The following is a 14,616-nucleotide window of genomic DNA, read 5'->3' as shown; positions in this document are numbered from 1 at the left end:
TTCTAAAAAAAAAAAAATTAGAAACCGAGCATTTTAGTTTTCGGTTATTTTGGTTTGATTCCGGTTCTAACCGAAGTAACTGAATTTTTTCAGAAGACCTCAAGACAATAATAAATATACTGGTTCTAAGGGTAATTTATGCAACACTATATTCATTTTTAATAATAATAATATATAAGAAAACAATAGCAATATAGTAACATAAATATATAGCAGTTCAAATATAAAATACTATACATAAACCAAACATAATCCTACAAAATATAAGTAAGTAAAGTATAATTCATGTAATTCGGTTCTTTCGGTTAATTCGGTTAACCGAGAGTAGGAACCGAATTTTCCTCGGTTATTTCGGTTCTTCAATATCAGGAACCGAACTAGGAACCGAAATTTTCGGTTTCGGTTAATTTGGTTTCGGTTCTGGTTATTTCGGCTCGGTTCTCGGTTCTCGATTATTTTTGCCGAGGGTTACTCGTCGCTTGCCGCACGGCGTTTGCCTCTGGCTGCTGGTGCTCCGTCACGGGCGTGCTCGTGCTCCGTCCCGGCGACTTGCGCTTGCGCCCCATGGGCCGTCGGCGCGAAGGCTGGAGTGCTCTCCGTGTCAACAACGCCTTCTTGGCTTCCAGGTACCGGGTCTTGTCAGCGTCTCATAAAGCCTGCTTGGTTGTAGATCAAGACGAGCCAAACTAAAATTTGGTCACAACTAAACTAGACTAGTGTTAAAATTTGATCGGTGCTGTAAAAATGGTGTTTAGATAAAAGCCACACTAAATTTTGCCGTAATCCTGAGTATGGTGTATGGATCGGGATCCACGTATTATTATTCTTGCCGTTCGAAACGTAGCCATATGTGATCTTGTTTTGGAGATAAAATCATAATTCATACGATGGTGAACAGCAAAATATAGATTGGTAGACATTTGTTATGTAAAGTTCTCTGATTCAGAAATATTGATGCATGTGCAACAAATAGTAACTTATCACATCATCTTGCTCGGTGCATGGCTATGCAACGAGAAAATTGGGGCTAACGATTGTCCGGCCTATGGCCGGGTTTAGTTCGCGATTTTTTTAAATGGTACTGTAGCGTATTCATAGTCAAATTAAGCTTAAAAGATTCGTCTCGTGAATTTCGTCTAAACTGTGTAATTAGTTTTATTTTTTATTTATATTTAATGCTTCATGCATACGTCTAAAGATTCGATGTGACGAAGAATCTTGAAAAATTTTGCAAAATTTTGAGAACTCAACAGGCCCTATGTGAGTGCCTAGATTCCTCATTAGCCGGGGCCGGAGCCAGGATCGGTGTTGGTGATGCTGCAGCACCTATCCAATCTATGCAATCTTACTTAAGTTCATGTAAGCATAAACTAAAGGCAAATACAGTCTCTATTAGTTAGGTACTTATTCAGTGTTTTCAACCATAATAGCACTAGATGCAAGATCTGTCTGGCTCCACCCCTCCCGTTGACTGTAGTTGGCGCAAGCCAATTTTATTCTGGCTAGTCAAATTTTGGCTTGAAACCAACAACGGTGGCAGAATTCTTAGGATAGGCCAAAATTGGCTTGGCTGGCTGTAGTAAGTAACCAAACAGGCCAAGCATCAAATGTGCACTAAGGCCAGTCTCAGTGGAGGTTTCATCTCCCAATTTTCAACACACCCATATTTTGGAAACAGTGCAGAAGAGTTTCATCCCCATAAAACTCTCTCTACTCCCATAAAACTTTTATCTTCTCTCTCTTCATCAAGACAGTGCCATATCAGCATATTTAATGTCCATAAAACTCTATAAAATCCCTATTAAGACTGGCCTAATAAGCTAAGAGTTTGGTGAAACTCGAGGCACTAATGAGGTCATATGTTTTGAAGCTTCTGGCAAAGAATGTTGCCAGACGAAACTCAATTGGCCCCTCCTAATTTTATGGTCAACCTCGGCCACTGTCTACTACTGGTACAAAAATAACTTTGACTAATTTTATATAAAAAGATATTAATATTTATGATACAAAATTAATATTATTAGATATATCGTTGAACCTATTTTTATAATAAATTTATTTAAAGATATAAATATTGTACGTATTTTTTCTATAAATTCAGTTAAATTTACGGCACGAAAATCCAAAACGGCAGTTAATTTGGGATGGAGGGAGGGAGTACTAGGCAAGTAGCGGCAGCCACAGTGATCACAGACGATCAAGCAAGCACGCTGCCGGCGTTCGGGCGTTGTGTGTTTGTGGTGTTGTCATCGCTGGGGCCAGCCAGAGGTGGGCAACGCCAGCCGTTGCCGGCCGGCAGCTCGTTTTCAGCACTGGTCTACTGACTTTGGGTTTCGTATGAGTGAGTGCCCCCCGGGGTCACGGAAGCTCCGAGCAGGACAAACGCGGAGACTCATCATGGGGTGCTGGTGGCCCACCTGGCAGCCAGACAAATGCTGCACACGCAACGCGCGGGCACGAGGCACAAGGCGGCGGTCGGCACGCCAACCTACCTCCTTCTTGGCCTTTTCTCTGCCACGTAGGAGTAGCACAGTGCGCTTGATCTTTTCTGTTGCATGACTCATGGACCCTGGCCCCACGTGCCATTGCCTCTCTGTGCCAGTAGCGAGCGGGTGGGGCACTGGCGGAGCCTCGTGGAGGCGATACTGGGCGCCTCCACCACCCTGGGCCCCCCTTGAACGTAGGAATAGGAAAAAACGTATGAATCGGAAAGGAATACATGTATAAAATATAGGATTGAAAAACCTAGAAATTTTGTTGGAACGGGTGTTTGGATGGGCATAGAAAAAAAATGTAGGAAACAACAGTATGGATAGATTTAATCGTAGCATTAAGCACGCTGTTAGCCCTAAAGAAATTGAATGAAACAAATCACAACTCTGTGGGCCAAGACTGCACCGTGTGGTTTAACCGAGGAAAGTCATTTTAGCAATGTGGGCCAAGACTGCACCATCTCTGTTGTACCTGTCTTTTGCCTCGTTCCTACGCACAAAAATGAGAGCCGACTGGATGTTTGATTCCCCGTGTTTCACCCGTGAAACCACTATGAAAGGAAAAGTTCCTCCAATTTTCCTGCGCCTCAAACTTGGCAACCAAAGGGTACTACAGTACTAATTCCTATAGGAATCTAATTCCTACGTTTTTCCTATGATCTTCCCACGATCCATAGGAGGCCTTACTCTGAAAGAACATTAATACATGTCTTAAGACTCTGAGCATCCATGACTCATTTCGTACTGTGGCTGTGGTTGGCCATTGGCAAGCCTCTGTGTCCTCCTTTCTCTCCTGTCAGATCAATCATCTCTCATGTCAGTACCTTGGATAGCATGCTAGCTTTTTTAACCGAAGTTGTCTGTCATCTGAACGTGTGCCGTTGCCTAGTTCCTAGAAAGAACAGCAAAAACTTATTGCATGCCTGTAATTTGGAGCTAATCTTTTTTGTCACACACAAGCAATCTACTGTAGCACCCCCCCCCCCCCCCCCCCCCCCCCTATTATACCTCGCACTTCAAAATCTGTGGGAAACTCCACCGACGCGGTTTATAGATGGCAACAGATCACAGGAATCTAGTTAAAGAAAATCTGTGTCCAGTTTAAACAGGCAGTAAAGATTTTAGGAGAGGATTTGAAAATTGTGATATGCTCCCTCGGGACCGAAATAAATAACTTTTTAAGGTTTAACATTTGTCCTAAAATAAATAACAGTAACACTGTCTCCTAATGCGAAAGCTAATCATGTGCACATGCAAATTAATGATAACTGCCAAATCCAAGAGAGATCCTTTTGAAAAGGAAAGGAGATGAGAGTATATGGTTTTTTTTTTTGTGAGCGTACTTAATCCGACTGGAAACTTCTAGAAAACTTAATTATTAATAGGATGAAAGGAGTACGGATTTATAAAGTTTCAGATAATAAGGGATATTGGATTCTCGTGACCCAAAGCAACCTACCCATCCAAACGGGACCTACATTGGCGAGCGTTGGATGCTCCAGTTTGGATCACGGTAAGAGTCGAGCAAGCAATCGATCGATCGTGCAGTGTGTACTACTAGTCACTTTGTCCCATGAATTAATGGTCCCGGATTAGGGGCTAATCATGCATCTGCCTCTGTACTAGCATTCGCTATGAGCCTATGATTCGTCATGATATATATGTTTCAGCCGTTGTTGGCAGATAAATATCCGGATATAGAGTACGAGTGGAGCGATACGGAGAGGCGATGACGATACCCTTACATATTTTTTAGGATACGACCGAAGAAGCAAAGAGGTGGCAGTAGACTAAGTGCACTATAATTTTTCTAAATTTTATTCATGCTGCACCAGGCGAAATGCAGTAGTAACTACACAACCAGGTGAAGGCATATGTCATGTTGTAGTTCTGAAAGAGACCTAGTTTGTACAACATGGCAGTTTGCTGCAAGAAGCAAAGAGGTGGCAGTAGACCAAATGCACTATAATTTTTCTAAATTTTATTCATGCTGCACCAGACCAAGTGCAGTAGAAACTCATCAGTGAGTTACAAACTCTAGAAATGAAATTGGTTCAGTGAGCTAGAGAGCCATGAAAGTTCCTAGCTACAAACTCAAATTGGTTAAGTGAGGTAGTTGTGAAATTTCTACCAACTCCAGTACTGAAATTCTTAGGTAGACAACTTCATACTGTATGGGGATGTATATTAGTTTGCCAAGGTGAATCAAGTAAAAAACTACATTGCTAAACACCATATCTGGAAAGTGTGTACATAATTACATGAGAACCAGTGAAGGCTCACAATCTTCCAGGGACCTTCACTCAGTGATGGGAATTCTTAGCAACCTAAGGAAATATCAGAAAGAAGAGTTAACTAATCACACGCTCCACTGCGATGAGATAATTCATCGGCCTACTAATAATCAACAAAAATCTTTTTGAGAAGGTAGCCCATCATGGCTCAATTATCTTGATTTTTGCCTAAGCTGGCTATATATTCATACACAAAACCAACTGTGATCAATCTAATTAACAAAATTAATTTCGCCAAATGGACTGTTAATAAGACATATCAGAGTAAGTTTCATATGTGGTCTCTAAAGTTTTTCCACTTTCTCTTTTACATCTAGAAACTATTACTGAAGCTGAAGGAACTATGTGCCTGCAACTGCATACAGTGGAACACCAGCTTTCATGTTCATCAATTTTATAATTGTTTGCCCTAGTCAAGCATTAGTAGAGCACGTGGTCCTAAATCTATACTGAATTCATATCCTGAATTGAGATTTAGGACCACAGTGAGCAGTGAACGGAGGCATTGATTAAACAGGTAGAAAAAGAAATTAAACAAATAGTAAAAGTAGCACAACAAAATCAAAAAATTTATATGGCAAAGGTGTTGCTGCATTCTTTTTCAGTCAAGGCTGGTTGCTAGTAGAGTTTCAGTTCGTACCCATGGATTGTTCTCTAGAAATTGCGGAACATGGATTGAAACTTCAGCTAGCATTAATATCGTTGATTGGAAGTATTATCAGACAGAGAATTAACTACTACAATCACGTAATAATGGCAATAGATAACAATTTCTGTATCCACGCATCACAGTTACAGGCTGATGTAGTTATGCACCAGCAAAGCTATTTGACAAATTAATTATGATGATAATTTGACTAAAACTAGAATAGTACTACCAGCGCTCGCAAGCACTAAACACAACAGGGTTATCTGGTCATCTGATTCTATTTTCTAATACCGAAGATACAGAGTAGCTTCGGTTAAAAAATACAGAGTAGCTGAAGGATAACCACATAATCAAACAAAGTTACCATAAGCAAGTTTTTCTAGAGCCTATCCTTGAGTTACATGAATGAATCAAAATTTATGCTAATTAGGAAACACTGATACATGCAGTAAATACCAAAGCAATCAAAGTTACAATAGTGTTAGAAAATTTGGCTCCACGCAATCACACACCCAATGAAGACAATGGGCACTATGAACGAACAGGTATGCCTGAAGGACTTACAAACCAACCAAAGTAATGGAAGCACATGTAGTCAAATGACCAGCAGCTGTCCAGAAACTATTTTCAGCAGTGATAAACAAAAAATATGTAACTTGAAAATAAACTCTTAATTGAGCCCAACATGTATAATTGGAAGCTCTGTAGCTCCAAATGTCCAGACTAAAATATGTGGTACTGTTTCTCAGAGCCTGCAGTGCTCCTATCTCTCTCAGAGATGACTGATGCATGGTGATGGTGCACTGATTATGAATGTAGAAATAGAAAAAGAATTGCAGTTCAGTACAGATAATACAAGCATTGTCTGAATCAAGTTATAAGGGCCGGACGTTTACATGCATTTACATCAGGTACTTGTCTCTTTGAGTAACCATATTTTAGCCTGTTGGCTGATGGCTGGAAACCTAAATTAAACAAAGAATAAATAGGCTTCAGAAGGGAACAGGGTCAGCTCCAGTTAGATATTTGCAGCTGTGTCAACTGCTCAATGGCATGCAATTGAGAAAAGATAGAACATCATCCACTTCATGAGCACTCCATTCACAGATTGGGCATGATTTCCATGTCTACATTTATGCACTTGTAATTACTCCCTCCGTTGCAAATACAAACTAAGTGATGATATAGGCTAACCTGGGAGTTGCACTCATGGTGATTGTGGTACAAACTAAGTTGACGGCAGCCTAAAGTTAAGGTAGAAGCCCAAAAGATCATTATCGAAATATCTGGAACCAAGTTGTAGCTGTAAAAGCTAAGTGATGATATAGGCTAACCTGGGAGTGGCAACGCCGTCAATTACGACAGATTAGGACCACCTGCTCCAGCGGTAGAACCTGAGTTCAGTAAGGTAGCAGCCCAAAGATCATTATTGAATATCTAGAACCAAGTTGCAGCTGTAAAAGATAAGTGATGATTTAGATTCTGCAAACTTCCACAAGTTCCTAACAACCCATAAGGGGTGCCAAAATCAACAAATGGGACAATAGTGACATATGAAATATGGTATGACTTCACACAAAAGCACATGCAGCCACACAGGTCTACTACATCTACATGATGTCGAAAGGCGTCAGAGGTCAGGACACCCTCAAGCCCGAAAATTATGCGTATTTCTGCATGATGCTATCATTGCTGTTGAATTTGTGATTTACATCATGATTTTAATGGTTTGGCAATGGGATCAAAGCAGAGGGAATTTTTTTTCTTCGACGTCTGCAAAAAGAGGAGCTTCAAAGTAATTCTCTCATTTACTATTATTCTTGTTGAGGGCGGACATAGGGGCAGGTTCATTATTGCAAAAGCAGTATTAAAGCATGGGATATACAGATAGGCACACATAGAGTACTCACCGCTGAAGAGTATTGGATGCTAAATCTGAACAGTGTATGTAAACTAATATAATGTATGTTCAACAATGTATATAACACTGAGGCAAGTTTAGGTAACAAACAAATAGGTGTGACCAAATTCAATAATTTTCATTGGTGGATATAACAATTTTTATAATAATAAGTTTTGGTGTCGAAATTATCATCTTGTTCATGATCACTTCAGTAAGGTAGCAGCTCAAAAATCATTATCGAAATATATGGCACCAAGTTGCAGCTCTAAAAGCTAAGTGACGATTTAGATTCTACAGACTTCCACGAGTTTCTAACAACCATTAGGGGTGCCAAAATCATCAAATGGAACCATGTGTTCCTGAGAATTCCTTAAAAATTAAATACCTAAGAAAGTCTACTTATCAGGTTTGTCAATCAGTTAAGGATTAGAATATTAAGCCTAAAGGAAGTAATGAAGTAAACAGTGTCTACAGGTTACAATTTTCAGTACTATGCTAGTGCTAACAAAACATAAATCTAATTGTCTCATCATCACATATCCTGATCCCATCTGCACTGCCTATCCAAAATGCCACCAAGGTGGGGAGGATGAAGAACAGAAGGGCTAGGAACATTCAGAGCAAAGCACACAGAACTGCAGGCGTAGATTCAGTAAAGGACATGGGTGTGCACATGCATAGGGGTTGAATTTTTCATTACAAAGTATAGTGCAGTTAGTCTGAAAGTGCAACCAAATATTATCCTTGCATTGCCGATGCTATAACACAGCTAGTAGTTTTGTATAGCCTCCTCCATACTTAGCAAATAATCTCTCTGCAATGCACAGATGTAAATACAAAAGTGCAAGGAGAAATCTGTTCACTGAAAATGGTCACTGAAAATATACTTTTATTAGGCATTTTGATTTATCTAACAATGGTAGTGAACTAAAGACACTGCCCATACTGTCTGATGTTTGGAACATGTGATCGAAGGAAAAAAGGGGTTGTTCTTGTTCCTGCAATATAGGTTACTGGCAGGAAGTTTCACTTCAGGCTCATAGTTGTTTCTGTAATTCCAATACAGTACGCTGAAAAGCCTGAAAGTAAATTTGCTTGCTTAAGAAAAGCTGAAGGCTTCGTGATGCACCAGGCACTCTAAATGACAATTTGGTACTGCTTACATGAAGCCATGAAGGGTTTTTAGGCACTCCAAATGACAATTTGGTACTGCTGTGAATCTACTCTGCATCAGGAAGGCTCAAGAGATCTAGGTAAGCTACCTAATTAGTAGTTAGTAGCAAGAAAAAGCATTGCATTTAATAGTCAGTCTACTTAAAAGCTGCAATGCATGTAATCGGCCGATGATATAAATAAACTACATTGGTTTATACTATCTCAAAAAACATAGAGTGGCCCTGACATTTGACGGTTAAATGAAAGCATGACATCAAATTGAGCAGAAATCGATTAAAAAAGCGCAAGAACAAGCACCTACAAAAGTCTCTACAAGATCGTTGCCACTCTAAGCAACCCAGAAAGAGAATTTGGCCCCAACATCTGCTGAATGATTCCACCCCTACTCTAGGATGGCATACAATTTCTTAGCTTTAGACTCCAGTACCCTAAATCCTCCCCCAAGATCCCCAAGAACGGCAGGATTCGATCTCCCAAAGGCCAAATCACAACCAAACAGGAATCGCTCAAGAACGTACCTGAAAACTTTGATGCTCCCAAGAACGCACGAACCAGGCCCCAATTGCTCCTTCAGGGCACGATTGGAGCCGACACGAAGCAGGGGAGCAGAAGACGCGGGCGAGGTTGCCGTGATGTCCGAGCCTAAGAAGAAGCAGGCGAATCAAGGGCGGGGAGACAAAAACGTGGCAGTGACGGAGCGGACTGAAGCCGACGCGAAGCGTGCCGACCCGGCGTCGGTGCTGGCGCTGACGACGGAGGTGGCCTCGCCAGGCGAATCGAGGGCGGGTAGAGGAAGACACTGCGGCGGCGGTGGGCGGTCCGCAGGGCTATCGCGGGCACCTGCGGGCGGGCGCAGGCACCGTCGGCGCGGCAACTTGCGGGTGGGCGCGGCCGGCGTCACGCCCAGCTCCGGGCGGGCGCGGGCTGTGTCGTGGCGAGCTGCGGGCGGGTGCTGCGGCGGCGCGGCCAGCTGCGGGTGGGCGACGATGGGGAGGCGGGCAGAGGAATCACGAGAGCGAGGCTGAATCACATGAGTCGTTTCCTTTTGTGCGGCGTGGACTCGCGGTGATCGTGCGGATCAGGCTTTTCTTCTGCGGCGTGGACGCGGTCGCGCGGCGAGCGGTAGGGGATCGCAGGGGAAGGCAGACCGAGGGAGCGATGGGTGCGGGATTGCAGGCGTGGGCAGACGGACGAACCAAAACAAATCTCGCACCAAAAAATATCCATGCTTTGTTCTTTTTAGTTGTAGGAGATTCTTTCTTTTTTCTCTAACACATATCACAAGGGCTAACATAGAGGCTTTAAAAAGTCTCAAGTTATAATGTAAAACCCTATCGAAAAACTGCTTATGCCTACCTTCTCACATGAAATGAACTCGCGATGCAATTAGAACCTCTGTAGCTGTTGGAGATGGTACGTTTGGAATGACAAAGATTATAAACTGGCCCGAACCTATTTAAACAAACAAGGTGGAACTTACTCCGGCAAAATATGACACCTGAACCACAAACATGTCAAAACCACAATACTGATACTGATATAATAGTACACTAGTCCATCACGCGTGCCATCGCACGCGCCGTTAAATCACCTGGTTAAGACGCAGGTAAAAAATATGTTTAATATTCGAATGGAATGTAATGTTTGAGATAAGTAAAGTTAACCAATTTGTCCTTCAATCTTGGATTAGGTGAAGCTTCACGAATTACCTTTAATTGCTTCAGTCCTTAACCTGATGGTAAAGCGTAGTGCTAAGTGATCATCTGAGTTCCACTGTTTGGTGATTGATAGGAAAGATCATGCCCATAGAATAAGATCAGGTAACGAGGTGGCCTTAAGAAGATCAATTGTAATTTGAATGTTAGACACAACAGAATGATTTTACCTGGAGATATCGATCCTAAATCTTTGTCATTTAAAGTTGCTCCTGCACCATCAGCAAATGTCCACGATGGAATTCAAACATTCAATTTGGCAGTCTGACCTTTTGTCTGAACAAATAGAAAACAAATGTGCTGACTGCAGATATTTTATCTGAATTTAACTTTTAAAGAATTGGAAATAATTACCTTTGCAGAAATGGAGAACGAAATTTGAAGATACTGGTCAGAAGAGCTGAGGGTTTTGATTTGCTGAGTAACAGTAAGCCCAGCTGCTAGTGCTTGGTATGTACTGAATGATATTGAGTGCAGGCGAATCTCCTTTCTCCTCAAAGTAAATAGAATCACTAAGTTTTGAAAAGGATTCTATACCTGCAGATGGAAATCATAATATTTCTAAACAAACAATAAGCTCGAAAATAATTGCAACCCCAATTTTAACAGACATAAATTAAAGAGGTTAAAAATGAAGGGGCTAGACACCGCCTTCAGCTTATGGAATCAAAATAAGAGAAACTGTTGACTGAAATCAAGCACAGCAATTACTGTGGAATGATCACATCAAGTCAGCACAGATAGATGTTGGTGATTTTTTACATTACCTGTCCCATAACAACACCAGAATGAATCGTACTTTGTTCCCCAACCATGATAACTCACAGCCTTAGAGTGTCCGGGGGCCTGGGGTAGCATGTAAATCATCACACAAGGATCTGTCCCCCTTTGAATGCTTAAAACACCATTTATCAATGCCCTTTCGTAGTAATCTGCATATGCTATTTCCTTTGTGCATCTGAATAGTGTGTGAGAAATCTGCACATAGGCTGGATATGACACATATCTAAACAAGAGAATATATGTTTTAGGTGGTTTGATGATTGTCAACCTTAAGCATGTTGTAGGTGGTGCAAGATTCCTCATTCTCAGTACTGAGTCCCAGCTAAACGGTTTGGATAGGTCCTGAAAAGCAGCTAAGTGCATAAGTTCCTTCTGGAATAGTTGTCTATATACTATAGACGTCAGTAAATCAGTCACGTAGAAGTTATACCAGAATTCATTAGCAGATGTGCCACCAGTTGCATAGCTATGAGAAGAATTTATTGTATCCATAAAGAATGACGCAATTTGCTGTTTCAAAATGAGGCTTGGTCAGCTTCACTCAAATGGCAGAGAACCAATGAGAAAAACAAGACAAGCTGGTACTACTTGAGATGCAGAGTCGTACACTCAGAATTTTACTAATAACAGTAAGAGTTATGCATATCTTTGATTTTCTTAAGCCACCAAGTATACTTATATGGGAAAGAAGTAAAATAGTCCACTTGTTACCCCTTATGAACAGTTTCAAGCGGCATAATCGAAACTGTTAAAATCTCTAGTAACAAGATACAATTGAATTTTACCTTGTAAAGAGGATCTCCAGTAACTTCATACCTCATTTGCGCACCAACGACCACTGGAATGTGTGTGTTGGAATGAAATCCAGAAATACTGTCAGCCTGAAATGAAACGCATACACACACACGAAGGCTATCACTCAAATGAAAATCCTTCAAGGGGAACAGTACTTTTAATCCATCGATAAAGACCAGTACTAGGAACCCGAGTTCAGTTTCCATGATAATACCAGTTGGGTGGTGGCATAATTAAAAATGTGTTTGATGTATAGACATGTAGTATTGTAGTGGCCACCGGATGATAAAAGGATTAGATTGAAGTTAGTAATCACAGGTTTTAACATAGTTAAAGATTAAAGACTAGACTGGTTAAGTTCTATTTTAGTCACTATTGTAAATTAGACATAAATAATCCATATCTATCACCAAATAGCTGAAGATTCACAATTAGCAAACCAGATCAGTGTTCAGCATACCTGAACTGCAAGCAGCCCAAGAAAGCATGGCTTATCGAAGAGATAAGGCAGAGTCAATTAATAGAAAGGAAGCATATCAGCTAGACATGACTATTAATCTATGCAACAATTGTAAGTTTGTAACAAACAGCAAATCACCATTATCATGTAGAGCTGATAGAGCACATCATTCATCCCACCAAACTCATCATTGAGAGACTCCCAGTGGCTCTCAATGCTATATTTCTGTATGACATTCTTCACCCGGTCGCTGCAATAATTAGCCATCTTTACCACCATGTCAAGAGCCCTGGAATTTCCAGCCACCGTGTACCGATCAAGAAGACCTTGCATAATCTGCAAACCGAAAATTAAACTCACTCAACTCGGCGACGATATTTACACATTAATGAAGAAGTAGAAACAAAAACACCCGTTCATCAGTTCACCTTTTGGATTGCGTAGTAAGGAGCCCAGACATCCTTGATGGCCTCAACACGATCGAAGAACTCCGAGGGGAAGGCCGACAGGTACCCTGTGCCCATCTTTTTCTTGCAATCGTAGATCACGTCGACAACCGATCACATTTTTGCATTGAGAGTGTCATTGTGTGTGCTAGCCCGCATGTTTGCAGAAGCACTCAGGTAATGCCCTGAAAAGGACAACAGCAAGACACCGAAATTCAGTCTAGCTGCGTGGTTGTTCTGGGTAAATGCTCCAAAATCAGAGCCAAACGGAGATCCGGCGGCGCACCAACGAAGTGTCCTCGGAGCTCGAAGTCAGGGCCCTCCCACCCGCCGTAGGGAGTCCCCGGCGCCGTCAGGCCGGACTGCTTGCGGAAGCTCCAGACGAGGCGGTTGACGTCCAGGAGGAGCAGGTACTCTAGGTTGGTCTGCTGGGGTCGCCAGTACAAGCTGGCCGGCTCCAGCCGCACGTCGTGCAGGGACACCTCGGAGAGGAACGCCCCCGCCGCGGCCCTGGGGTGCGGCGCGGCGCCAGCGGTGGCTGTGGCGGTGGCTACACGGAGCTTGCGGTAGAGCATGAGCCAGTCGAACGCCTCCTCATGCCGCGGGTCCGGGTGCGAGGCGAGGTCGAAGGAGCTGCATCCCGGCCACCTGCGGGGGGCAGCGGGGGCTAGGTCGCGGACGCGCGCCACCGTGCCGGCCGCGCACCGGCTATCGGTGGAGGCCATCCAGGCGGATCTAGTGGAGACGGGGAGGGCTCGCGCTGGATCCGGCTGGTCGCCGCAGATCCACCGCCTCCATTGGCTGCGGGAGGGCGACGGCGTGCTCCAGCCTCAGATCGGCCGCTGGGAGGGGCGCCGCGAGCGGCCGCTCCAGATCCACCACCGAGTTTGCTGACGTGACCTCCCGTCGTCATGCACGGCCACCACGGAGGTTCCTCCGCCGCCAGAGGTCTCCGGGGTGTCAGGGCGTCCGCTGGCTGGCCGCGCGGCCGTGGGGACGACCGGCGACGGAGGGCCGAAACCCTAGGCCGCGCGACCCGCCGCGTCGCGTCGCGAGTAGGAAGTGGCGTGGTGGTGGTGGTGGTGGAGGGGGAGGAGGAGGAGGAGGAGGAGGGAGGTCGCCGCCGCGCGGAGGGCGGGCCACCGGCGAGGTCGTCCCGCGCCGTCGCCTGAGCCGCCTCGCGAGCCGGTAGCGAAGGAGGGAGAGAGAGAGAGAGAGAGAGAGCGGAGAGGAGGAGGGCGTCGGGGTCGGGGAGAGCCGCCGAGGGCTTCGTAGCGGGCGGCGCGTCCTGTAGCGAGCGGCGGAGCCAACACGGGCCGTCGATCGGCGAATCAGACGGACAGCGGATTTCGGAGCGACGTGGCCAGCCTCAGCGGCGGCCAAAGTCCCCCGGTTTGATAATAAAAGATATCCAGAACCCAACAAATGGTTGGGACTGGAAAGACCACCAACAAGACGTACGTGCAGCGCTTTATGCTTTGTTCAAGGCGACGCTGATGTCATCAGCAACTTCCTCGTGCGCTATGTATGACGAGTTGACGACTGCACGTAGCCACGTACGCTGGGCGGACCTTTTTTTTTATATAAGACGATGTATTTTTATTTTTATTTTTATTTTTATTTTTATTTTTATTCACGGTCTACACATTGGTAAGTTGGTAACAAACGAGCTTTTAAAATGTTTATTACAAAAGTTGCTAGCAGCACGCAGTACCTTCATCAAGGCACAAGAGTAACCCCGCGTAGGCACAGGGTACAGCAGGTCATACCACGTTCACCACACGGTGCTCTACTGCTTCGAACAACGACACCTGGAAATTGCTCCAACGTAAATGTGGGCTGTGTTTAGTTCACGAAATTTGGGAATTTGGCTACTATAGCACTTTCGTTTTTATTTGGCAAA

The 14,616-nt window shown here is 43.7% G+C and overlaps 1 pseudogene; it reads right to left on the bottom strand.

The window, feature by feature from the left end:
- Window positions 1-6,279: 6,279 nt before the first annotated feature.
- On the bottom strand, window positions 6,280-14,137 carry LOC136541440 (uncharacterized; annotated as a pseudogene).
- Between the last annotated feature and the right edge of the window lie 479 nt (window positions 14,138-14,616).

The sequence above is a fragment of the Miscanthus floridulus genome, chromosome 3, assembly GCF_019320115.1.
Source record: "Miscanthus floridulus cultivar M001 chromosome 3, ASM1932011v1, whole genome shotgun sequence".
NCBI classification, from domain to species: Eukaryota; Viridiplantae; Streptophyta; class Magnoliopsida; order Poales; family Poaceae; genus Miscanthus; species Miscanthus floridulus.
The sequence above is the reverse complement of the archived record's forward strand: the minus strand, read 5'-3'. Positions and strand labels throughout refer to the sequence as shown.